Raw genomic sequence first — 27790 nt, 5'->3', positions numbered from 1 at the left:
TTTTTTGTTGGTTAAGCTTTGTGTGTTATTGTTTTTGCTTATTTAGCTCAGTTTGCTTCTACACCACTTACCCACCTAATTTGCTGTGTTTTTACTGGGCTGTCAATATTGTGAAATTTGGAAGTGTCTCCAGAAGCTCCAGGATCTGTGAAACTAAGACTATTTTCTGCTCCAAGGGCTCCACAGAGTTCCCAGTCCAAAAATGGGCTATCTGGGAGTTTCATTGGTTTGCCATATCTTTAAAGATTGTGAGGCCATGAAGTTGAGCTGTTTGTATGGCCACCCCTGTAGCCATGGGGTGTGGTTGGGACTGCTAAGACCTTGTCAGGATGGGAAATCAGCCTACCTCCCTCCCTACCTCATTGGCTTGGTTTGCTGTCTGTTCTGAGATTAGTCTCCAAGCTGAGAAATTGGGTCACTAACATCAAATTAATGACATTTTGTAGAATCCAGCTAGGTGCTCATGTTAGAGAGAAAAATTTTCAGACTTAAAATGATGTTGCTGGGCCATTTAGTTGTATAGCAAGTAGGGCATTTACATTGCAAGCAGCCAACTCCGGTTTGATACCTGGCATCCCATTTGGTCTTCCAAGCCTACCAGGAGTAATTTCTGAGCTCAGAGCTAGGAGTAATCCCTGAGCGCTGCCAAGTGTGGCCCAAAACTCAAAACAAAACAAAACAAAACAAAAAAAAAGAAGAAAAAGAAAGAGAAAAAAAAGAATTGATGATGCTTCCCAGGGCTCAGACACAGATCTATTAGTTGCCACCACTTGGTGCTGGGGGGTTCTGGCAGTGGAGTAATCCTTGCCCTCTGAAGACCCTCAAACTAGTCCCACTACTCCAAAATATGTTTCTGAGGTTCCTTCTCTCTCTTTGTTGACTCTTTTTGAGTCTGTGTGCATCAATGGGGAAATCCCAAGAAACTTCCTTTCTTAATCAGCAAATACCAAGAAAGGTTAAAACAGTTGATTCTGTATAAGAAAAATGTGCAAAAATCAGGGCTAGAGTGGTGGCGCTAGAGATAAGGCATCTGCCTTGCAAGCACTAGCCTAGGAAGGATCGCAGTTCAATCCCCTGGTATCCCATATGGTCTCCCCCAAGCCAGGAGTGATTTCTGAGTGCATAGCCAGGAGTAACCTCTGAGCGTCAATGAGTGTGCCCCTCCCAATAAAAAATATGCAAAAATGCACCTACACTTGTTTCTGATAAGGGAATCAAAGGAGTGAAAAGCAAACATACATGAGATAGAGATGCATTGTTTATGTTGTCATATATAAATATATATGTGTGTATATATATTTCGGAGTTTTAAAATGCATATATATAAAGATATTACAAATATACATGCACAATTCCTATACACACAATTAATGCGGGGAGGATTGTCAAGGAAGAGAAACTAATACAAGATGTTACCATGTGCTGAGAGTAAAGAAAAGCCAACCACCATTGTACTATTCTTCTCACTTTTATAAAGTATGACATTTTTCAGAATAAACTGAGTGGATGACATGCCTCCTTTGAACATACTATTAACATTCTTTCCCAGCATTCTTGCTTTGCTGTAGTTCTCTGCCTCTGCAAAACTCATTTCTTTGAAAATACCTTGTGCTCTGCTGAGGAACTCACCCTTCAACTCATTTCCAAGACTGTGAGTATGGGAACCTCTCAAACACACAAAGGGGCCTGACCCCATAAGTCACAGCTGTTCCCCACCCATCTTTGTCCAGTTCTCCCCTTGCACACAGGATTTTGTGGGTGATTGTGTCATTTTGCTAAGGCCTCTCAGACTGAAAAACTGCTAGAGCAGACCCTCCAAAAGTGCTGAAGACTAGTCGATGAGTGAACCCTAACTGACCCTGATTCTCAAACACCTTTCTTGGGCAGGTCAGTGATGCTGCTTCTGCATCCCAAACCATACCCACAGGGAATGGAAGACATGAATGTAGTCTCTAGGTCCCAGAGAATCACAGATTCAAATCCTCACTTTACCACTTGCTGGTTCTATGTAAATTGACACCAATCATGTATGGTCCTCTCAGGATCTAGATTTTCTTCTCATTTAACAGGAAGCTAATACCCTTTCGCCACTTTTTATAATCTTTTTTTAAGCAGTTTATTTATTTTATTAATTGATTGGTTTTGGGACCACACCTGGAGATTCTCAGGAGTTACTCCTGGCTCTGTGCTCAAAAACCACTCCTGGCAAGCTCAAGGGACATATGGGATGCCAATAATTGAACTGGTCCATCCTGGATCAGTCACATGCAAGGCAAATGCCCTATTACTGTACTATCTCTCCAGCCCCTCCATAATAGTCTTTACTTATATTCCACACCTGTAAAATATTTGCCAAGGTGCACAATAAGAAGTAGGTCTTCAAGTCTTCAGTCTCAAAGGTCCTATGTGAGGGGAGACACTCAAGTTCACCCACAGGCATTATGGGGGTGAGGTGGAATGCTATGCCTAAGACAGTGTTGCTTAGCTCTTGGTGATAAGAAGCTCTGGATATGGGCATGGCTGTGCCTCTTGAAATATATATATATGTACCCTGTATGTCAGGGCAGATCAGCACAGGTGACACAGGTGTACGGGCCCCCAGACCACAGCCACTGTCATCCTTTGACGTCCCCACTCTGGCTCCACCAAGCCCCCCAGCCAAACCACCAAAGGATTCAAAAACATTTATTTCATTATGAATTTGAGGAGCCGCTGCTTGTTTGAAGTGGAATTTGAAGCAGAAAGCAATGGGCAGATTAATGGAGCTTAAAGGGAGCTAAGTATCACTTGCCGTTTCTGCCAGCGCGTAGTCAGCTGGCAGCTGAACAACGTTAAAAAAAAAAAAAAAACACGTCTCTCAATTCAAAGCCTTTTCTCATTTGTGCTTCATGCTGAGGCTCCCTTTAATTAATGATAGGGCCATTCGAGTCCACCCACCAGTGTTCCACCTGGCAAGGTGCTCTGTCCACATCCAGGTCCCCCCAGGCTCACCTGCCCATGTCTTTCAAAGTCCACCTGTGGGTCCTTCCCATCTCCTATTGCAAACAGCCCCCAGACATTGAGATTCAAACAATAGTACAGCAGGTAGGGCATCTGCCTTGCATATGGTAGGCCAACCCATGTTCAATCTCTAGCATCCCCATAAGTCCCCTGTGCCTGCCAGGAGTGATTCCTGAGCACAGAGCCAGGAGTAAGCACTGAGAATTGATGGATGCCCCCTCTGTGACTCCCCCCACCCCCAGAAAACATGCTCCTCTTAAGGCCTCTTGCCTCTGGTGTCTTCCACATGCTGTTTCCTCAGCCTGGCATGGCCTCCCCTTTCTTCCTTTCTCCTTCTTTCTCTTATCCTCCCCTCCCATTTCCTTCCCTTCCCTTCTCTTTCCCTCAAAGAAAGTTTTATTTATCCTCTGCCACTAGGTTTAATTAGTGTTTCCTGTAAGGTATCACACTAATATTCTTGAAGAGTAAGTTAGAAACTTCATCCATGCATTCCCCTGTGGCCCAGGTTAGGAGTTCACATACTACTCCTACTGAGCTTCCCCAAGAGCAGGGTGCTGTCCTCTACGTACACTGCAAGAACTGTCTGTCTCTCTTTGTTTGTTGATTGACTGCATGATGAACAATGGTATATGGCCCCTAGGCTGACAGCTTAAAAGTGTTAACCTCACAGACATGTGTCCTAAGTTTCCTGAACTTGAGAAATATCAGAAAACCCTATTTTTTTTTTATTCCTTCTGTACTTGCTTGGGCTCAGATTTTCGTGCACAGCATGAAGCAGGGTCACCATAATAGAATCTGCTCTCAACCCATTCTTTTTTGTTTTTTTGTTTTTGTTTTTGTTTTTGTTTTTGGCCACACTCGGCGTTGCTCAGTGGTTAATTCTGGCTGTCTGCTCAGGAATAGCTCCTGGCAGGCACGGGGGACCATATGGGACACCAAGATTCGAACCAACCACCTTTGGTCCTGGATTGGCTGCTTGCAAGGCAAACGCCGCAGTGCTATCTCTCCAGGCCCCAACCCCATTCTTAATTTTTGTATGAACCCCGGGCTTTTAAAACATATCTGGTTCAACATTCAACTTTCTTCCTTCTACTTCACTCAAGACCAAAGCTCCTTCAACTTTCAACTCAACTGGGGTCAGATCAACTACCAACAGAGAATCTTGAACATGCTGGACAGAGAGCTCATGCTGGGCTGCAAAGAAAGCGGGAGCCCTGGGGAGGATTTGAGTCTGGGCCAAAGAGGTGCAGAAGAACTCAGCAGACAGTAAAGGGGTCGAACTTCAGAAGGGCTAACAGGTAGAGGAGCATAGGAGCATACTCTGCATGGACCCAGAGACCCATACTCCTTATCAAGAACAGAGGATGATAGCCTGTATTTCCCAGGCCCAGCTCATGCCTATCAACCTGGCCTCATTATTAAACCTGCCTTCCTTTACTGCCCCCCATGTCCTCATTTGTAATTACCCCATCTTTCTAGTTTAGAGGAGACTTATCCAGGTCAGTAAAGGCTAAGTTTTCTAGCAATCACAGCTGTTCAGAGACCAAACAGGCTGACCCTGGCTTGAGAATATCTCATCAGAGGAATCTTCTAGATTCACAGCGATGGTGCTGAGCCCTAAGTCTTGCCCTCACATGGGGTCTGCACATGCTTGTTGAAATAACGAATGATTGGTTGCCCTCTCAGGAAAGCAACTGCCCATCCCCAGGAGAATTTCAGTGTAGTTGAACCACCTCTGCCATGGGAATTCTGGGAGATTTCAGCACCACAAAGGAAATTTGACCTGCGGAAGGATCTTTTTGAGTGCTGGATGAGGGGAAGTTAGTAAGAGTGTTGGTTGAGGGGGGATCATTGTAAAAGTGTTGGAGGAAAGACTCACACTTTCACAGTGGGGCCCAGGGAAGGTTAATCAGATGGCGAGCCCAGTAACCAAGATTAAGAGAAAGCAAGTCCCTCCAACCCTCTTTGAATTTCAGTTATGTGTACATTTTCTTTGAACTGGTTATTCAACTCTTTCTCTTGGAGAGAGAACAAAGTAAATGATGGGGAGCTCAAATCTCATTTACAACTTAATTTTCAAACCAAGGAGATTTGCAATATTGGAAAGGCAAGGGAGCAGGAAATAAACTTTAGAGTAATTGCTCAGTCGTCTTTTAAACATAAGGCGCTGCACTGCTATTTTTGTTGATGGTATTCAAATGAAAGGGTGCCACAGCTGCTGGAAGTCGAAGCCGTCACCGGCGGGAGGGTCTGCATTGATAGAGGAAGCAGCCAGGGCCAGGGAAGGGAGGGTCTAGTCATAGCCTCACAGTGAATAGGAGACAGACCAGAACTGGGTTGAAGGTCTCCAGCTCCTGCAGAAAGAAAAAATAGTGCATAAATATAAAGTAATTGTCTAACATAGCAGCCTCACTCTCTACTACAGGAGGCCAGAACAAAAGGTGCTACTCTGAGCAGTAACTGAAACAGCCTCGCTGTCCCCCACAGATCCCTTCCCCAACACATAAACACCAAAGTCCATCACTGTCTCAGAAGACCTTGCTACTGACTTAGAGAATGTCATTTCTGAAATCTAAGGAGCTTAGCAAGCCATCTAGAATATGTATGCCCATTGTAATGACAAGTACACTGGGGCCAGAAAGTTTCCTCTGTTTTCAACTTCAGAAATCTCCAATTTCCAGTGAAGAGAACTCACCTGTCTGACCTGTCCCAGTCCCAGTTCCTATCAAGGTGATCTCACTAGGACAGCCGTGGGTGAAAGAGAAAATTTATCCCAAAAGAAACTGAGAAACTTAGGATTTCTAAAATTCTTCCACAAAGGGAAAAATGTACAACTTCCTGAAGAGTCAATTGTGTGTATGTTTTTCTAGGATTAAAGAAGAGCCAGATACATCTAATAGAACCCAACTATTGGAGGAAATCAAAAAGACGTTTAAAGTTTTTTTCTAGCACAAATGTAGCTGTTTGAGTTCGATACAAATATTACAGCCTTTTTAAATAAAAGGGCTATGTTTGGACCTTAAAAAGAAAAATGAAAGAAAAATGGGACCCAAGGGTAAGGGTTGGGTGCTTGAAGGTGCTCGTTTTCCAAGTTGGTGCCATTCCAAAGATGGCCCCACTGTTACTCCATTAATATTTGGTGCATTTTGGCATTCCATTTTATTGTAAAAAATGCTCTAATGTTGGAGCAGGAGCGGTGGCACTATGGTAAGGCGTCTGCCTTGAAAGCGCTAGCCTAGGACGGACCACGGTTCTATCCCCAGTGTCCTATCTGGTCCCCCAAGCCAGAAATGATTTCTTAGTGCATAGACAGGAGTAACCCCTGAGTGTCACCAGGTGTGGCCCAAAAGAAACAAAAAACAAAAGCAAAAACAAAATGCTTTCATGCTTTCTAAACCTTTGCCTGAGATATTCAATGATGGATATACAAGGCCGTTTGGCTCCACCAACTAGCTGAGGCCTAGTGACTTTTATCAATTCTAATTGCTCTACTCACTAGTTCAAGAGTCAAAGAACACCTCTGCCCATCTCCCCAATTCAAGCGCCCTGGAGACATCCAGGAGTTGGGACAGCTACAGACACCCAGGGCACGCATCCTGAGGTTCCTGTGCACCCCCTGATCCCCACTACTGGGCCAGTTGGAATAGAGCTCCATCTTCACCACTACCACCAGCTGCTTCTGCTCACCCAGTAGCAGCCAAGGCCATTCCCATTAACCCTTCGTAGCCACTCCACTTGGGACATGCATGTGCTCTGTTCTTTTTGCTGATTTAATTAACATAATATAATGGAAATAAAATAATTGAAGGGGCTGCCACTTCAGAAAAGATCAGCGCGGGGCTTCTTGGGAGGCATTGTTGCAGGGTTTCCAGGCAACGCCGAGAGGCCCCAGCAGGGCTGGCGGTCCCCAAAGCAGCCAGCTGGCCTGGCCTCACCCCTCAGTCCCAGCCAAGGCCGCCCAACCCCCGATACATGATCCCATGGGCACTCAAGTATTTCTTCAGGACTTCTCTCTCCCCGCCTGTATGCCTTTGAGAAGGAAAATAGAATTGCTCTGGATGCAAGAGCAAAGAGAAATCACACCGAGGAAATGAACATATCAGAGTCCCAGCACTACATGCTGCATTCAAGAAATTAATAACAGCTATTTGTAAACCCAAAGAGAAATAGTCAGCCAGAAATTGAGAATTATGTAGGGATGGCTGCAAATGAATTCTCTGGGTACCGAGCCTTTGGTTTGTGAAGCCATGAGTCTGGGCTGATTCCCAGGTTCTGCCTCTTAACTGCTGAGATCTCAAATCAGTCCTTTTACTCTCTGCACCTCAGTTGTACTCCTTCACAGCACACCACAGTGGAGAGGAAGCTCAGAGTACAATCCAGGCTGGGACTTTTTCTACCAATGCCCAGCATGCAAGGAAGCACAGGCTCTGATCCCCTGTCTGTACGCCTGTGCAGGGCAGCCCCCCTGCATGATGTACAGGGTACAAAGCATAGCACCTCCCAACTAGACCATCTGTAAGGCCAGTGCCTGCACAAAGTCCCTTGCCTCTGTTCTCTAGCACCCTGTGGCTTCAGGGAATAGCTCTCATGAAGGGAGAGGGGGTATTGAGGGACAGCAGGATGAAAAAGAGATTGACATTCCCTTGGCAGACACATTCCTTGCCCCCACCACACAGTACTGCAAATTCTCCATTACAAATACCTTTAAAAAGCATCCAGTCCCAAGGAAAAAGCAGTTATTGTAAGATTTACCAGGTAGGGAGCAGTTTAAGGCCAGCAAAACCAAATTCGAAGCATACTGTCAAATAAAATTTCATGGCCTCATCTGATTTTGCCATCTCACAAAGCAGAAGAAGGAGGAAAGGAATCTTTCTGTTCACACAGGAAGAGTTTGGGCATGTGATGTTTGGGGTGTCAATTTTTCTCCCTGGGTGAGAGAAATGCAAAGGAATGAGAATTCATTGTGGAAGGTTTTAATTGCTCTGTACCTTGTTAATCTTCCTATCATATTGATGCCTATTAATTAATCTCGTGTAAGGAAAAGTCAATTATGCTATATTAGTACCACTTGTAGAAAAGATTAAATGAATACTTGCCTATGAAGAACATTTGTTTCAATATACGCTTGATAAATTCCTCTATCAACTTCTGAGATTGGCTTAAGATATCCAAAATATCCCCTGCCTCCCTTTGGGAATGGAGAGCCAGTTAGAGTATAGGAACTTTGAAGATCAGAATTTAAAATAATATATACATTCAAGTTGAAAAATCTTCCTCGATTTGAGTTCTTCACAAGCATCACCAAATCCACTTCATTTTCTGGAAGAAGTACTGAAAATGAGAGTCAGCAGACCTAGGTTCAGTTTAGAGCCTAATCTTAACAGATTGTGTTTTTTTTTCCAGAATTCTCTGCTGATCTCTAAGTTGAGTTATCTATTAGCTCATGGATAGAGTACTCCTTTTGCATGTGTGAGGTCCTAGTTTTGATCCTCAGGACTACATCACACACACACAAACACACACACACTCTTTATTCATTCTTTCAAAAAACATCTTTGGTCCAAGTTATCCTGAAAAGTTCATTGTGATGCCCAACATTTTTTAGATCTCTGAGTAGAGGTGTGTCAATGGCATGTCCATATTATCACATGCTTCTTTAAACTGCTTGAATAAGCTGAACACTTAACTATCCTATCACCACAGTGTACAAGCAGAAACCCATCCATTATCTTTAGGTCATTTCCCTCTCCCAAACCTCTTTACCACTCCAAGCATAGATGTTAAATATTGTTAAGGCTACCATCTGAATATTTACATTACAACATCCATAACATCAAAACACAAATACAAAACTGGAAAACATTTTAAAGCAGCTATCAAGATATGCATGTCATCTTTATCTAAACAAATAAGAGAAAGAATCCCATAAAATTGGGCAATAGAAATGAGAAACTTGCAAAAAAGTACAAAAGGTAAACAAACATCTGAAAATTCTTTTACTTCAAACATCAAAGAAAAGTCAATAAATGTCATTTTTAAGCCTTTAAAATGCCAATTTCTCTTTCAAATTATCATTCTTTGGTCATGAGAATATGAAGAAACAGGTGTTCTTATGTGTTGGATGTAGATAATTAAAAAAATAGCACAGCATTCAGAAAAGTGTTTTAACTAGTATCAATAAAGTTAAATAAATTTTTGTTTTTGATCCAGTCATTTTTCTTCTAGAAATACGTTCAAAGACACAAATCTAAGAGGCATGAATAGGATGTTACCATCTCTTTCATTTTAGTATTAAAAAATTAAAAAAATCTAAATGTCCATAGGTAGGGGATTGGTAAACACTTATGATATAGCTATTTAATGGATTAATATGCAGCCACAAAAATATTTTTAAAGAGAAATTGCTTGTGAAGACTCAAAACCAAATACAGTAATATCCTAACTTGCTTAAAATTATGTAAGAGCCAGAGAAATAGTACTAGATGATTGCCTTGTACTGGTAAACCCCAATTCAGTCCTGAGCACTACTGGGTGTGACTTCCCATCATATATTTCATACTTGACATACACAATCATAACAAAAATAACCTTTAGTGTGTCTACTGACATCTGTGCTTCCTTCATTCCATGAGATCCTTTGAGATCCATTCTTGTCATTATTTCTACCTCAGTCCTTCCCATGCTCCTATGCTGCATCTGTGGATTTCATCCACATGCCCACTGTGGACACGGCTCACATGTTCATCTGCTTGATAAACCATACTTTTCTACACAATACCTTCTTCCCTTCCCCTAGGGTCAAAAATAACGTTGGCTCTTTCCCATGATGGTGTACCAAGTGACCTGCCTAGACATAATTTCAAGGAAGCACATTTTAACTAAACTTTTTAACAAGTACAACTTTTGCTGTATAATAATGCTGCTAGAAAGAGATTGTTATCAAGAGATGCTCCAACCGGCATTGTTGAAAATAGACTAATGGACTTTCAATTTGACTGATGGCACAACTAGCTCTCTTCTCCATGGTCGTTGCTGTATGCACAAGGCACTGACTTCACTTTTCTACCTGCAGACCAATGCCATGGAGATTGTAAACCCCTGAATGCTGAGAGACCAGTCCCTTACCAAACCAAGGTCTCCCCACCCTTCCGACAGAACTGGGTGCTCACCTTTCCGACTCTTCTCTGAACAATCAGTCACACAGCATCAAACAAACTGCAACAATTTCTTTGGCCCACTCTGTTCCCTGGCAAGATCAGAAGGGTCAGGAAAGCAGAGAACCTGCCACAAATTTCTTGGGTCTCCCTAAATATCCTTTCACAGAGTTCTTTGTGCATGCAAGGAATATTCACTTCATAGAACACCAACATATGGCCACTGAGGGCTCTCTAAACATAGACAAATATTACCCAAGAATAGGAGTGTTTCAGAATTCAACCTGCTGTTTACAAAAACCTTGTCTGATTACTACCTAAAAAAATCTGGGAAGAAGGTATATGCTTGGTGATTGCTTCCTCCTAAATTATTTTCACAAATATGTCAGAATCTCCAAAAGCCAAAGCAACAATCTCTTCATTGTAATTCCAACTCCAAAAGAACATTTTTTAAGTGGGCTTGTTTTTCAGTCTATGTGCTCATTTGTTTGTTTTTTTGATGTTAACTATTGCTCTGAACTCATTTGGCAGCAAGAATTGACTCAACTTAAACTCATTTGGCTCACAGTCTGATCCAAAGTCAATGTGGATTAATGTGAGACTTTTAACTTTCATGGCAAGTCATGTGTTTTAATACAAAAATGTTAATGTCTGGATAACAAGTATGTGCTGGATCTTTTGAGACATGTTCTATCTGATACATATAGCTTAGGGATTACTGTGCTTATTTTCTAAAACAGGCAATTCAAGTTAAAAAAAAAAAGTCCTCTGGTCTCAGCAGTTCAAATATTAATTGACTAGATAATCAATTCTTTTTTTTTTTTTTTTTTTTTTTGGTTTTTGGGTCACACCCGGCAGTGCTCAGGGGTTATTCCTGGCTCCAGGCTCAGAAATTGCTCCTGGCAGGCACGGGGGACCATATGGGGCGCCGGGATTTGAACCGATGACCTCCTGCATGAAAGGCAAACGCCTTACCTCCATGCTATCTCTCCGGCCCCGATAATCAATTCTTATACAGATTTTGGAACTGAACACTTAGTGATTGTAGGTTTCCACTAAATAATATCTTTGTACTCTGAATTCTAATTTTCTGATTCCTCTATTATAATTTTCAAGGTATGTGGAGTAGTTAGTATCATTGTTTCTAATCACCAGTTTCCCTCTGCTGTAAAAGATTCAATTTTCCTGCCACTTGGTGGGGTCTTCCTTGACGGCCCAAAGATGAGAAAACTTACTGCTCCATTGACAAATCTGAGCAAACCAGTAGATGTCAAGACATCATATACCACAGTGAAGATGACTTGTATTTGTTCACTTATTTGCTTACTTATTTATTTTTGCTTGTTTGATAGTGAAACCCAGGGCCTCATACATATAAGGCATGTGTAGAACCATTGACCACTTTCTGAGTCCCAGGACTGAGTTTTAAAAAGCCATTAAACATGAATTGGGAGGGGCTAAAGCGATAGCACAGCAAGTAGTCTTGCACATGGACTACTTGGGTTTGTTCCCTGGTATCCCATATGGACCCTGAACCTATCAGGAGTAATTTCTGAACAAAGAGCCAAAAGTAACTTCTGAGTACTGCCAGGTGTGGCCCCAAAACAAAAACAAATAAATAAAAACAAGAATTTAGAAATAGTACAATGGTTAGGAGGCATGCCTAGCATGTTTCAAACTTTGGTTCATGGAGAATTGCCAGGTATGGCCCTGGAAGCCCTCACCACTGCTGAGTAGCATGGGTATCCCAGCTAGGGCCCCTGAAGCAGCCACTTGAGGGTTCTCCTATTTCCCCATATGCATGTTCATAGACACACACACACACACACATACACACACACACACACAACCATTAAGCAGTTCAGCTTTGTTCTTGCTCTCTGCCATGTCTGAATAAAGGCTGCAACATTCATCTTGTTCCTAAAAAGAAAAAACATGCCATATGTAAAATTTAACTTCAACTGCTTCATAACCTTAAAAAGTTAAAATTATAAATGCTTAGAACAAGACAGGGATAAATCTTCATGATTCTGAACTTGGTAATAAATTCTTGAGTATGATACCAAAAGTATGGGCAACAAAGTAAAAAAAAAATGAGCTTTGTCAAATTTCAATTTTTTTTGCATCAGAGGGCATTATCAAAATCTAGAAAATAAATCAGACAGGTAGTACAGCAGATAAGGTATGTGCCTTAGATGCAGCCAATTTGGATTCAGTCCCCAATACCACATGTGGTCCCCTGAGCACTGACAGAAGTAAGCCCTGGCAAGATCAGTGCTCCTAAAAAAAAAAAAATAAATAAAATAACCTTTTTTAAAAATTTAGAAAATAGCCTAAAATGTTTTACAAATAAATAAACAAATAACCTATTTTTAAAATATATAAACAATTGAATTGCTATTTTTCCCCCCAAAGATCTACAAATGACCAACATGAGCATGAAAGGATGCATGGTATCATTATGTCATTAAGGAGATGCAAATTCAAACCACAATGAAGGGCTGCTGCACATTTCCTAGGAAATTTGAAAAATGGAAAATAGTAGGTGTGGGTGAGGATGTAGAGAGATTGAAAAACTGTACAGATTGCTGGTGGTAGGATAATAAATTGGTACTTCCACTACAGAAAATAGTTTTGTGGTTCGCCCAACAAATTAGACATAAATCTATCATATCACTCAGCAGTTGCCCCAGTTTCACCCAGTTAGTATATTCGTAGAAACATATCCCCAAACTGTGAACAGGTACTCAAGCAAATAACGTTAACACTTCATAGCAACACTAGTCACAATATTTCAAAGGTAGAAACCTTTCAAACAACCATCAATAATTAAATAAAGTGATAATATGACATGCTGTGCCATGGGACAATATGGAATGAAAGTATCAATATGTGCAGCAACATTAATGAATCTCAAAAATAAGATCCTAAGAGATAAAAAGCTTATCCCCAAATTTTACCTATTGTTTGATTTTATTTCTATAAAATGTTCAAAGTAGGTTAATATAGTGAAACAGATCACATATCAGTGGTTCTCAGGAGGATAAGGGAAGAAGAGAACAGGTTGCCTAAAGAGCTTTTTTGGAGGATAATAAGAAATGTTTTGGAATAATATATATGTTGCAGAAGTTGTTGTATCATGCCAGGAATGTACTGAATGCAAGAAATTCTTCACTCCAAAATACTTAAAATATTATGCTATAGAAATGTCAGCGCAGTTGCCAAAAAAGGAGGGGGTAGGGGAAGAGTGGACAGTGCCAGGCCCACAAATCCTCCAACTAGAAACTTTCAAAAAGGGCCCCAGGAGAGTCCCAATGTAAGAAGACAAGATGACATCATATGGGGCAGCCAGGGGAGATGTAAAGTGATCAGTCATACCAGCCATTCCCTCTGGATAGCAGAGCCAACTCCAGAACCTCATGTATATATGGTCATTTCCTTGTGGAATCAAATATGTGATAGTTTAAGATGCTGCTTTTTCTACTCCTGCTTCATCTCTGTTGGGATATGCCTTGGTTGCCAAGCACTGAGGCAGGTCTGAGCAGACACTCACTGAGAAATTCTGGCATCTGTTGCAGCCAGCAGGTGATACAGTCCCTGCATTCATACAGTTCTGGATACTCTGCAGTATGTTCCCATGTATGTCCCATACCAGGTGGGGCAGTACTGAGAGAGAATGGGTGAAGAACCTTAGCACAGACCCAGATCCCCACAATGATGTGGTTGAGGACAGCTGTTGTGAGATTTTATTGCTCAAAACTGTGTGTGACTCTCCAAGTAGAGATATAATTAAACAGTGACTTCTATCCTCCTCTAGAAAAGATATCACATTCTGAAGAGATTTGCTTACCGTGAGATTTTAAAGACCTTAAGTCAACAAAAGTCAGACCTGGGCTGGAGAGATAGCATGGAGGTGAGGCATTTGCCTTGCATGCAGAAGGTCAGTGGTTCGAACCCCAGCATCCCATATGGTCCCCTGAGCTTGCCAGAAGCGATTTCTAAGCATAAAGCCAGGAGTAACCCCTGAGCACTGCCGAGTGTGACCCAGAAAACAAACAAAAACAAAAACAAAAAAAAAAGTCAGACCCAAGACAAACTAGCAGGAACAGCAAATCTGAAAACCATAAATAATGAACTGGAAAAAACAGTTCTCTACTTGATCTTCAAAGAAAGATTCAGATGAGAAATGAAAGTGTTGAAAACATGTTTGGCTGAGGCACACATCATAAGCAAGCTTCAATCCTGTGAAAAAGTAAATCCAACAGTGAAGTGACTGCCACCTTCACATCCTTCCAAACCCATAAGAGGTGTGGAGAAGAACTGAAGAGCATGACTAGAGGAGTTAAAGGAAAATACCCATCTTCATTAAAAGGGGGTTGGGGCATAATGCTGATTTTCACAAGAAGCTCCAAATGGAAGAAGGGAAGAATTGGTAAACATATTAAAGACAAACAGGACCATGTTCTTATCCACAAAGATCAGATCAAGCCCTCTAAGTAAACATTTGCTACAGATGAGCAAATGGACTGCTGTTGCTGGTGAAGCCAGCATGGAGACTGGGAAATTGAAATGAAGCATGAGAAGGCAAGTAATGAGCTCTTTCAAGACAAACCAAAGGAGTTTGAAGAAAATGATTTGTAAAGCAGCAGAATAAAATACTTATTTTTGAAAAGCTTCCAGCAAGAAAGAAAGCCTGGGGGGCTAGGGGAGATAGCCTCAACAGTCAGGGGATCATGTCTTTTATGTACTAGGATCCATCACCAAATGATCCCCAAAAATGGGGGTATGGAGGAGTCAGGAGTTGCCTTGAAAGCACCCAAGCACTACCAGGGTGGTCCCAGTAGTTTATCAGGACTGCAAATCCTAAAGTGTTCCACATCCTGGAGAATCACATTGAACTGTCCAGCTTAGTTGGTTTGCCAGAAATTTCTAAGAGCAGACTCCCACCAGGACCCCTAAGCATTGATTGGGAGATCCCATGCAATGAAAATATTGTATGTGCACAAAAGTAACTAAAGATCATATAAAAACTCTCTAAACCAAAATGTTCCACTGCAGCTAGAATGTAACAACCAGCAGATACTTCAAGTTCTTCCAAGAATGCATCCCCCCTAAAAAAATTATATATATGTATATGTCTATCCAGTCTCTAATTTGCAGAGAATTTTTCCTAGAGAGATAGAGAAGACTCCTTCCAATGCTGATGGAGACATTAGTAGAACACATGGATAGTGAGAGAAAATCCAGGCCAAAATGATTTTCAGAGCAATATAGAATGAGTGGATATTAGCAAAGCTACATTATTCTCCAGGAATGAAAGGCTCAGAAGATGCAGATGGGAATTCTGTTAGTTGAGAGATAAATTTCAATCAAGTAAGAAAACAATGATACACACATGCATAAATGGTGGAGGAAAAAATAACATTCAACGTGGAGCATGGGGTAGATCCTAAAGCCTGGCAACTTCCAAACAATCTAGAGATCAAAATTTCTCCACTGAGGAATATAAAATTATCAGATTGTGAATATGTGGGAGGAGAGGGGACAATGCTGTGTCTTTTCCTAGCATTGATCATTGATCAAATGCCCTTTGCAGGGTCTCTTCCAATTTGGTCAGCTTTATCTTGAGGTAGCAAGTCATCCAGTATTGAATTATCCCTTGGGTTTTACCCCTGGTCATGCTGTCAAGCTGCAGGTCTTCGGTCAGAGGACAGTCTGGAAAATAATTCTCACACACACATACACACACACACACACACATGCATGCATGTAATGAAAAAAGGTTTTAAAAGAGTTCCCACATTACCATACACTCAGATTAGCTGGCCTACAAAAATCCAACTGCTTCCTGGAGCCTCAGAAAATGAAAGGGAGGGGCCGGAGAGATAGCACAGCGGCGTTTGCCTTGCAAGCAGCCAATCCAGGACCCAAGGTGGTTGGTTCGAATCCCGGCGTCCCATATGGTCTCCTGTACCTGCCAGGAGCTATTTCTGAGCAGATAGCCAGGAGCAACTTCTTTGGGCCAGATGTGGCCCAAAACACAAATAAATAAATAAATAAATAAATAAATAAATAAATAAATAAATAAATAAATAAATAAATAAATAAATAATAAATAAATAATGAAAATGAAAGGGAAGGACCTTTATTCCTATTCAATCAAACCTTTTATCTAAGGGGAAAACTGTCAGACCTGGAAGGTGGAATATCCAGATTTTCAGCCCTATCCAAAACACTATATACAATGATCCAATAAGAAATAATGCATGGGGGCCGGGGCTGTAGCGTTTGTGGTAAGGCGTCTGCCTTGCAAGCGATAACATAAGACAGACCACAGTTCGATCCCCAGCCGTCCCATATGGTCCCCCAAGCCAGGAGCAATTCTGAGCCATAGCCAGGAGTAACCCCTGATTGTCACCAGGTGTGGCCCAAAATCCAAAAAAACCAAAAACCAAAAAAAAAAAAAAAAAAAAAAAAGGAATAATGCATGAAGACTAATGTAAATACAAACAAATATCATAATTTCGCATTCCAACCTGACAGCTGGTCTCACCCTGTCTTGGACTTAGCCATATTACCATCACAATTAAGTGGCAGTGTGGTCTCCTTGAAGATGTCATTCCCAAGGACATTCAAATTTTCCTTTGCCTATAGAGGAGCATAGCTACATATCCTCTTGATAGAAAATCTCATGGTTAAACACCTTGGTAGCAAGAGGCAACATCAAAACCATACATAGTATTTGTTTTTGTGTCAATCCACCTAAGACAGTAGTGATCCCCTCTTTATTGTTTGCCCTTTTCTTTCCTGAAATAGTGCTTTATTGTGGTCTCTTTCCCATAATCATTCTATAAAAGATTGTACTCTATAGGAATAGGGCCCAAATCATGGAGTAATGAGTTAATAGTGATAGATCATATCCTATAAAATGTCTAAGTGAACTACTTTCATTGTATTCAATTTGTAGGTGCTATAGACAGAGTACTTTGGCAGTTATTAGCTACAAAATCCAAAAATGCAGTACATGGACTTAAGCTATTTAACTTGCGTCTGTAATATCAAGCGCAATAAAAGTTTTACATGAAAAATTTCACCAGTGGAAATATTTTAAAGTTAAGGTGTATTTCTATATAATGAGTGCTCAAAACCCTCTGGTTATAAGACTAATATTCTTTACCATTATAAATTTTTATTAATAAAGAAAAGCAAGCAAACAAGCTTTTTGAAAAAAGGCACATGGAGCCAAGCAGAAAGCTAATAACTCTGCTGAAAACAGCTAAAATAAGGGGAAAGTCCTGCTTAACATGAAGTGCTGGTATTTGGGGGAAAATTATCTCCACAAATAGAATCTTTCACAATTTACTGAGGTCACATATTAAATTGGAATGGCAATACTCTTTTTGTCTCTAGTCTCTGACAGAGTATGCTCTGCTATATCTGAGTCAAGAAGGGACACAGGATCTTTCCATGAAGAGGAAAGATCACAGAGGACCAGTCAGGGAGGTGGGATAAGGGGGAACTGCAAAGGTATTCAAATTCCATCCCTGGTTCTTACCCTCAGGAAGTCATTCAAAGCCTGGTTTCCTGCATTAAGGACTCTTAGGGAATGGCTTCACAACTGAGAATCTTCAAACTTTTCCTTCAGCACCTCTTCCCTCCTGACTGGTTCCCTTTCTCTCACTTCCACTTGCCTCTTTCCACTTGCTCCTTAGCCAAAAAAGCATTTAAAAGAACTACTGGCTCCATGAAACCTTACCACATGTCAGATTCGGCTCTAAGAGTCTTCTTCAGGTCCTTTCTAAATGTTAAATATTCCATGAATAGTCCCATTTTTGTGGATGAATTATCATGGCTTGGTGGATACTGCATTTAATAAGCAGATTCAATTCTTCCATCCAAAGACTCTTGTGTTTCTTTAGAAACTCTGTTCACCCCAGCAATTTTTCAAGAGTGTAAGCACCTTGGGTAACTTTCTCCATTTTATCTTCACAACTGTTCTAAGGAGTCAGTGTTATTGCCCAAAAATCAAGCCCCAGAGCAGTGCATTGGAGGCCCCTGTGCAGTATGCAGAAGCTAGCATATATTTCATCCATCATGTATCTTTTTTAAGGAGAAGAGTGAGCCTGATTTCAGAAGGGGTACTTCTGGGCTTAAAAAGGTAACCCTACCCATCTGTTATAGAAAGATGAAGACTTACCACTTGCAAAAACAAGGAATAATGCTAACTGTAAAGTTAAAGGGACAAGAACAACCACCATATAATTATATTAATAAGTGAAAAATAGAGCAACAAAACAAGCAAAATAAACCAGGAGCAAACTATAACCTACAGAGGAGTAAGACAGTTAAAAGGGGTTGGAGTCATTCCATGGTAGTGAACGGAAAGACTTAGATATTTGGATGTAGTAAATGTAGACTTTTAGATGAAATTAATTGCCATGAAGCATTCTCATGCTGTACACCTGGCTTCTTTAAAGTTGAATAAACCAATATTAATTTCATAGGTTTTTTTATTGATTCATTTCATTTGACGAATTAAAAATAAAAAGCAAATTGTGTTGCCAGAAGTCAATCAAATATGAGGATCCTTCTATGTATTGTACTCCTCCATCTGTGTGGAAAAGGTTATATAGTGCTGTCAAAAATCTCTGTCCTCCATTGAAAGGTAATGAGAGAGAGAAAGAAAGAGAAAAAAGGCAGAGAAAAGAAAGAAAATAGAAAGAATGGAAGAAAGAAAAAGAAAGAACAACTACCATAAAAGAAACACTCATAAAAGAAAAGAATTGCACTGGAAAGAAAGAAAAAGAAAGAAAGAAAGAAAGAAAGAAAAGAAAGAAAGAAAGAAAGAAAGAAGAAAGAGAGAAAGAGAGAGAAAGAAAGAGAGAAAAAGAGAGAGAGAAAGAAAGACAGAAAAAAGAGAGAGAGAAAGAAAGAAAGAAAGAAAGAAAGAAAGAAAGAAGAAAGAAAAAAGAAAGAAGAAGAAAGAAAGAAAAGAAAGAAAGAAAGAAGAAAGAAAGAAAGAAAAAAGAAAGAAAGAAAGAAAGAAAGAAAGAAAAAGAAAGAAAGAAAGAAAGAAAAAAGAAAGAAAAGAAAGAAAGAAGAAAGAAAGAAGAAAGAAGAAGAAAGAAAGAAAGAAGAAAGAAAGAAAGAAAGAAAAAGAGAGAGAAAGAAGAAAGAAAGAAAGAAGAAAAGAAAGAGGGAGAAAAGAAAGGAAGAAAGAAAGAAAGAAAGAAAGAAAGAAAGAGAAAGAAAGAAAGAAAGAAAGAAAGAAAGAAAGAAAGAAAAGAAAAAGAAAGAAGAAGAAAGAAAGAAGAAAGAAAGAAAAAGAAAGAAAAGAAAGAAAGAAAGAAAGAAAGAAAGAAAGAAAGAAAGAAAAGAAAGAAAGAAAGAAGAAAGAAGGAAGAAAGAAAGAAAGAGAAGAAAGAAAGAAAGAAAGAAAGAAAGAAAGAAAGAAAGAAAGAAAGAAAGAAAGAAGAAAGAAAGAAGAAAGAAAGAAAGAAAAGAAAGAAAGAAGAAAGAAAGAAAGAAAGAAGAAAGAAAGAAAGAAAGAAAAGGAAGGAAAGAAGGAAAGGAAGGAAAGGAAAGGAAAGGGAGGAAAGAAAGAAAGAAAGAAAGAAAGAAAGAAAGAAAGAAAGAAGAAAGAAAGAAAGAAAGAAAGAAAGAAAGAAAAGAAAGAAAGAAAGAAAGAAAGAAAGAAAGAAAAGAAAGAGAAAGAAAGAAGAAAGAAAGAAAGAAAGAAAAGAAAGAAAGAAAGAAAGAAAGAAAGAAGAAGGAAGGAAGAAGAAGAAGAAGGAGAAGGAAGGAAGGAAGAAGGAAGGAAGGAGGAAGAAAGAAAGGAAGAAAGAAGAAAGAAAGAAAGAAAGAAAGAAAGAAGAAGAAAGAAGAGAAGAAAGAAAGAAAGAAAAGAAAGAAAGAAAGAAAGAAAGAAAGAAAGAAAGAAAGAAAGAAAGAAAGAAAGAAAGAAAGGAAAAGAAAGAAAGAAAAAAGAAAGAAAGACAGAAAGAAAGAAAGAAGAAAGAAAGAAAGAAAGAAAGAAAAAGGAAGAAAGTAAAAAAGAAAGGAAGGAAGGAAGGAAGGAAGGAAGGAAGGAAGGAAGGAAGGAAGGAAGGAAGGAAGGAAGGAAGGAAGGAAGGAAGGAAGGAAGGAAGGAAGGAAGGAAGGAAGGAAGGAAGGAAGTCAAGGGAGGGAAGGAGTGAAGAAGGAAGGGAGAAAGGGGAGAAGGAAGGAAAAGGAAAAATGGAAAGAAGATAGGAAAGAAAAAAGAAAGGAAGATAGGAAAGAAGGAAGGAAATAGGAGAAAGAAGGAAGGAAATTCTTAAAAAAATAAAAAACAAAAACAAAAAAACAGCGTTTACATATGCTTAAACATCCACAAATCCAGGCTCCTTATTTATCCCATGTATTTGGGCTGTGAACAAATATTCAACAGCCCCAGCTCTTGTTGTTTCTATTCGGGAATGTGGGGTGAGTTTATTGGGTTAAAATCGGCTTTGTTTGGGTTTGCACCGCCCTTGTTCCCCAGGGGCCCCACATGGGGCGCCAACATGGCCTGGAAGAGGGGCATGTCAAGTGCCCCCCATCATGCATTGTCGCTGCGCAGTGAACTGAAGTCTCAGAGGGGAAGGGAAAAAAAAAAAGTAATTCCTCATTTTCATCCCGAACGGGATTCCCCTTTGCTTTGGCGGCTGGAAGCTGCAGTAATCCGCATTCACCGTGCCCGGCCCCAGGTTCCTCCCTGAGTTCTCTCTCTCCCTTGCTGTCATTGTCTTCTTATCTGGGCCTACTTCTTCCAATCGCACTCCTTGAAAGCTCTTTCACTGACTAAAAAGGACCAGCTCTATAATGGCTAACTTGGACCCATTCTTCTCTCTCTCTCACTCTCTCTCTCACTCCCTCCCTTTTTTTTAAGCTTTCCGACAGAGCCAGGCTATTTAATCTTCTTGAGGCGTTCAAGATGTCACTTACCTCTGATGGTGGAGACAATGGAGAAATCCTTCCAGTCTGAATGCCCGGCCTTGCTGAATGCCTCTGGCCCCTTTGAAGAGGGTTCTTGGAAGTCTCTGTTTCAGCCGATGTCCTGGTGGCCCCAGTGCGGGTCTTTTTGTGCAATTGCCTGCAAGCCTCCAGAACAGATTCACCAGAGGTTAGCATTAAAGAAAGTGTATAGCTTTCTCCTCTGGAAGATTGGTTTAAAATCCCAGTGCAGACTGACCCCCAAGCAGGCACTTGGTTCTCCCAGCCTCAGTTTTCTGCTCTGTGAAAGGAAGAGGAGCTTGTGCATTATTGTGTGTGGTAAGGACTGGATGGTTCTAACAAACACACTTTTACTTCCTACCCTGGAAGGTTAAGTGTGTGAAATGGTTTGGCTGATGGGTTGATTATAGATGTTTCTGACAACCAGTGGATAGTGTTGGGGATTCTGCCATTCCCATCTATGTCACCTTTGACTTTTTTTTTTGCATTCACTGAGTCCCCAAATGCTGTAGCCCCTGGCCTACTGTTCTATCCCCATTGCAGGACTTTAGGTTGGCCTCTCCAGGGCAAGCACCAGTGGTCTCTCTCTTGTACATCAACGAGCTTCACTCCCTATTGCCTAATAGGGTAGAACTCAAATTTCCTTTTGCTTTCAGGATGGTCTATCGACCCCTACATTCACCTTTCACAAACTCCATAATTCAGTTACTAGGCAGCCTGAAATCCCATGGGTGTTGTTTGCTGGTGCTGTTTCTGCAACTTGATTGTTACTATCTCTGAAGCTCAGTATAGGAAACTTCCAGTCTTGTTAGCCTTTCAAAAATCCATTACCTATGAGGACTACACACCTGCTGCTGCTTCTTTTGTCAACAGCCCCTATCTCCAGCAGCATGTGGCTCCCTTCAGCTCAGCATCATGCCATTCCAACCTTTGCCCAAGACACAGGAGAGATTGAAAGGAAAGTGAGCCACACCCTGGCCTGGAAAAGCTGGAAACAGAGAGCCAGAGCACAGAGGGTAGACACTTGCCTTGCATGCAGCCAATCCTAGTTCAATCCCCAGCACCCTATATGGTCCCCAAAGGCTGCCAGGAGTTATTAATTATTTAGTGCAGAGTCAGGAGTAACCCCTGATCACTGCTGAGTGTGGCCCAAAACCATGCAAACAAACAAATAAATGCTCAAAATATTCTGTTAGGAAGAAAACTGTCTCTTCTGATTTGCAGGTGCCAAAATTTCTAACATGCCAGAAAAGACCAACCTTGTCTTACATAAATGCTGCCTTGGTTCTAAGCAGAGCAATGGCTCATAGCATGGTTCAAACTCGACACAGTGAATACAGACTCTTTCTGTCAACTGTCATGACTTATTAGTGTTTAACCAACAAAAGACTGCATGTTCACATGTACCTTGGTGGTCCCAAGAGAATAGTCCCTGAGGGTAATGACAAGTCCTACCTTGACTTCTTAAAATTGTGGCTTACAACACCATAACTTTTTTTAAAATGCTTTTACATTTTTTTTCATTGATCTTTTTTATCAATAAGTGGCTTGTATATCTATTTTATATATTCAGCATCTCCTAAAAATTTCATTAGGAGTGGCCAGTGGAAGAAAACTGGGCCACTCCATCACCTCCATTTGGGTAATCCACTATGTCATCTTCACACAAAGGTAAAAATCATCTGCTGAGTCATTCACTGACCCATACCCATTGTGATACCTATTGGCTTCCAGGAGCTGGACTTAACAAGTCACTTGTTTGCACATGAAAGCCGTGTTCTCATTCATCCCCACTGGACAGACAGTAAAACTGAGGTTCACGAAGATTATTAACTCACCAGAGCAAGCCAGGCATGCAGTGAATGTAGAAAGCAGCCTCCACCTACAAAGTTATATTCTCTTCCATGCCAAGAACCACTTTTGAGAACTCGATCATTTGTTCAGGTTAGGACCTGGGGTTTGCAGAGCCATTCAGACTGATCAGAGAGACCAGCACCCCACGATCATGAGCCAATGTGCAGGGCTGCCCCCGGCCCTGGGTTGACCTATGTGGTGGGCACGCCGGTTGGCCTGTGTATGAAATATACATCATGTACCTTCTTGGAGGCCCTGCGTGTGGTGGGGGCAACTAGAGCCTTCCCGGAGCCGAGTACAACTTTTCATTTCCCATATCAATCATGAGAACAAGTTGAAGTTCAGATAATGGCAGCTTGGTTTCCCCTAATTGTTCGGGATTTAGACTGACTGTTTGCACTGCAGACTGCGGCCACTGAGTTCCCGGCGGGGGGCTGTGGCCCGCTCTTTCTCTAACAAACCCGTGTTCATGCGTCCATTCAGATCCATCACCCTGAGATAAACTGTGAATATTGCCCTTTGTCGCCGCTGCATTCTTCCCGGCATTGTGGGGGCACTATTTACGGATTTAAAGGTTCATTTGCACAATTCTTTTGTCAGCTGCCCAGGCACAGAATGGCAAAGTAAGGGCTGCTTCTTCTTTCTGGGTTACTGCCCCAGAGCTCTCTCCGAGCAGAATGGACATGCCTGCCCCTGGCTTAGCATGAAGACCGTCAATGCAAAAAGTACATTTTTTAAATGACCTGTCTGCTTCCGTGGTCAGGGAGGTCACCAGATCACTGAGGGCAGGAATGATGTTGCCACCCACCCGTTGGGCAGTGTCACAGGCATACCGCAGTTTTGAAGACAACACCGAGTGAGAAATGGCACCGTGTGCTGCTGTGGGCTAAAGGGCCTGGCAAAGCATTCTGTCAACACTATCCATTTCTGCCTCCAGCTTTCTCGTAGGTGGGCACAGTGCCCATTGGACAGGAAGAAACTAAAGTGCTGTAAGTTCAAGGGAATTGTTCAAGGCCACACAGAAAAAATGGTGGCAGAATTAAACTTCTAGCCCAGGGTTCTGACTCCAAGTCTACACCCTTTCCACTTCTACCCTGCAGCAGGTTTGATCAAACAACATTGAAGTAATAGGAACTTATATAGAAAAGATTTAGCCCAGAAACACTCATCGCCAGTTGTCAGGGAACATCAGAGCTCCTTTATATCTTAAAACCAGGCAGTCCCTGATGTACCTCCCACCTCCTTCACCTCCACAGACTCATGCCTCTTTTGAGGCATGATTTCTGTTTCTGCAGGCATTCTGGGTCTCAGACACAGGTGATCTGCTTGCTCTACCCTGCAGACTCCCCAGGGCTGCCTTGAGGGTTCCTGTCTGATCTCCCCTACTCAGCATGGACCCTGTCAAATAAAACGCATGTGCTAAACATTCTTGAAAGAGCGAATGGATGAATGACTCTCTCTTGGAATCATCCTGACTGGACTACATAGTTTTTGTAATTTTGCTTAGAAGAAATCAGAATAGGTCTATGAGAAAGTATTCACTTGCTGGGGTTGGGAAGGGCAAAAAAACAAAAACAAAAAAAACAAAGATGGTCAGATTCAGAATCTTCTAAAAGTTTCATTCATTTTACAGAAAAGACCTGATTTTTCTTTATATTTGAGAAATGGATCCAAAATTTGAGTTAGAATCTATAGAATACAACCAATTGCCCATATACCAGGAATCTATATTTTCCATACAGAGTGCAAGAAAAGGAAAGAAAAAAAGGTTTAAAAGATGCAGAAAGCAGAAGTTTCATGATGGTTGATGCTGAGATAGATTTTTAAAAGAAAAATGGGGGAGTCTAGCAGGAGGAGGTTTGGCAGGCCCCCGCCATGCCGGAGGCCTGCTTGACCAGGCCTAGTGGGGGTGCGGGACTTGGGTAACCCCACCGCCCCTCTACCGCCTTGCTCCAGATCTCCAGGGCTTCCCCGGGCCACATGCCTGGGCAAGCCGGTGAGTTGGGTCCCTTGGTGGAGCTTGAAGGTACCCTAGGCCTTCCCCCATCATCCATGCAGCTCCTTAGGGAGGGTCTGGGTGGGGCTCTGAACTTCTGGTCTCCCAGCTTCTTGAAGGATCTCTCCTTCCTGGGAGCCGGGAGTCTAGCAGGAGGAGGTTTGGCTGGCACTGGTAATCTCTGTCCAGTCTATATTTTCAAAATCAAGAAACATTAATAGTACTCTCACAAGAAACATTAATAGTACTCTCACAAGAAACATTAATAATACTCTCACAAGAAACATTAATAGTACTCTCACAAGAAACATTAATAGTACTCTCACAAGAAACATTAATAGTACTCACTATCATTGAATTATGTTTTTATGTATGCAGAATGTCCATTTTGTACTCTGCCCTTTTGCATACCCCTTCATAAGTTCATATTTCTCTTTAACTTCTTTAACTCCTATCATCATTACTCCTTTTTTACCCTTTCTAACTTAAGTACTGTTGAGTCCTAAGTCACAGACCAAAGTGGTGCCCTGGAGTTAACACCCACCCAACTATTTTAAAAGGCATAAAAAGGACACATATCTTTTCAACATTTTATGGGTGTTTTCTTTGACGGCTATAACTTTTGCTGAATACTTTCTTATACAGTGATGATCCCCCCCCCATGTTTTTTATCTTCTCTTTGTGAACTGCTCAATATGGAATTTGGTGTGACAGAATCCCCCAGTTTAATACTTATGTTTGAACCAAGTCATGGGTCTTGTTGGAAATGTTCTTATGCCCCCATATATCTGATAGCACCACGTGGCTTTATATCTTGTTTGCGTAGGCACACTAACATGGGAAAATACTATACATACCAATAAGTTCTTATCTAATAGAAATGGGAACACACAAATCTTGTAGTGCAATGAGACCTTACACCCTGAACATTGACATAAAGACCTGGCACAGGCCTCAGAAGAATGGGCATTCTCCATTTACCCCTTGATCTACAGAAGACATTTACAAAACATCCAAGGTTGTATATAACATCACCCGGAGGCATTCCTGTACCAGGGAAGACCCTACAGCTGCTCTGACATCGATCTACTCAAAAGAGACACCCCTTAACACTGAGAAGACAACAAGAACAATGACCTGCTTACTGGACAGGGCTTGCTGTATTGCCCCTTAATGGTGAGGTTTGTCTATAACATCACCTGGAAGCAATCCTCTACCACGGAAGACCCTACCACTGCTCAGACATCGTCCTGCTCAAAAGAGACTTCCCTTAACACTGAGAAGACTTAACAACAACAACCTGCTTACAGGACAGGGCTTCCTGCATTCCCCTTTCATGGTGAGGTGAAACGAGAAGGCACTCCACATCATGACTTCAATGTAGGACATGCAGATTCCAGAATCTTTAATACAGAAACATGATACCAACAACAGAGACTGTGTGATAAGTGTGTTGGCGCTACGGACAATGTCTTGGATCGAACAATAACTTGCCTGAGGCCTAGAGCTGATCTTATGCCAGGAAACTTCAGGGGTAGGATCTCTCTGTATTTAGGCCAAGGTTATTCCTTTCCATGCCTCTCATATTTTGGTGGGCCTATGCAAACAACAATTGCCACTCTAACACCGTTTTTACTGTGCTCCTTTGACTCTAATCCTTAAAACGCACCCACTTAAAATTTGAGATTAACTTAAGCTAATATGCATGTACATGGAAATGTAAAAAATACTATGCCTCTAATGTTTAAGGAGTTATGTAAGTTTGATGACTTTAGATTGCCTTGTGTGCTGTTAAGAAATATTATAATGTGCTACAATCTGGGAACTTGAGGGACAAAGTAATTGCACATGGATTCTGTTTTATTTATCTTAACTTTCTTTGGCTGAAAGTTCAAAGTTAAGATATCAGCAAGGGGACTTCTTCTGATAATTATGTTATGGGTGATTGTCCTTCCACTGTAACTTTACCTTATCCTCTTTCTTTGCATCTTTTGTTCTCATAATTCAAAATAAAAAAATTATTAAAAAAAGAAAAATGACTCCTACACTGCCAGGAGTAATTCTTAAGTGTAGAGCCAGGAGTAACCACTGAGCATTGCCAAGGTGGCTCTAAAACAAACTAACACACACCCCAAAAACACAAACAAAAAGAAATGGGATGGTAAAGGTTGGCATCAGAGGTCAGAGAGAGAGATGAAACTGCTACATTGCTGGCTTGGATGACAGAGGGAGGAATGGGCCTAGGGGGCAAGAAACTTGAAGCTGGAAAAGGCATAGAAGCAGGTTATCACCTGTAGCCTCCAGGTCAGCTTTGCTGACCCCTTGATTTTAGGCAAGGGAGACTTCTGACCTCCAGAATTATGACAGTAAATATCTATTGGTTAGAAAAAAATTTTAAAAAAGACTCATACAAATGATATTTTTAAGGTTGCAATAAAAATTTATATTGTCCAGCAATTTTATTAAATCTCAAAATGAACCATCTAAGATTTATTCATTTGGTAGTAAATTTATTTTCTTTTTTTTTTATTTTCCTTTTTATGCCCTATACCTGATAGTGTTAAGCACTTTTCTCCTCTCAATGCTCAGAGATTACTCACTACTGACAGTCTGAGAGGCCAACTAGATGTTACCAGGGATTAAACTCAGGTATACAAAATATAAATACTTTACCATACGAAACATGTGCTCCAGTCTTAATTTTCTCTGCAGTTGTGGTAATAAATTTCATCTTTCCTAAATATAAGGGATGTTTTAGGATGTCATTATTACTGTTGAGCAGAGTTTAAAAAGAAATATTCTTGAAAACATC

The 27790-nt window shown here is 41.0% G+C and overlaps 1 long non-coding RNA gene and 1 other non-coding gene across 2 annotated transcripts in view; one reads left to right on the top strand and one right to left on the bottom strand.

The window, feature by feature from the left end:
- Window positions 1–21139, bottom strand: part of LOC126024448 (uncharacterized) — a 601864-nt gene extending 580725 nt beyond the window's left edge. The window contains exons 1-2 of the long non-coding RNA XR_007500879.1: window positions 21120–21139; window positions 12000–12074 (exon numbers count right to left, since the gene is read on the bottom strand). This is a non-coding gene — a long non-coding RNA (uncharacterized LOC126024448). The remainder of the gene's footprint in view (window positions 1–11999; window positions 12075–21119) is intronic.
- LOC126025359 (small nucleolar RNA SNORD22) lies at window positions 5676–5792 on the top strand. The gene has a single exon (XR_007501370.1). It is a non-coding gene; the product is annotated as a small nucleolar RNA SNORD22 (small nucleolar RNA).
- Window positions 21140–27790: the final 6651 nt, after the last annotated feature.

Source organism: Suncus etruscus, chromosome 12 (genome assembly GCF_024139225.1).
Source record: "Suncus etruscus isolate mSunEtr1 chromosome 12, mSunEtr1.pri.cur, whole genome shotgun sequence".
Lineage (NCBI taxonomy): Eukaryota > Metazoa > Chordata > Mammalia > Eulipotyphla > Soricidae > Suncus > Suncus etruscus.
The sequence above is the reverse complement of the archived record's forward strand: the minus strand, read 5'-3'. Positions and strand labels throughout refer to the sequence as shown.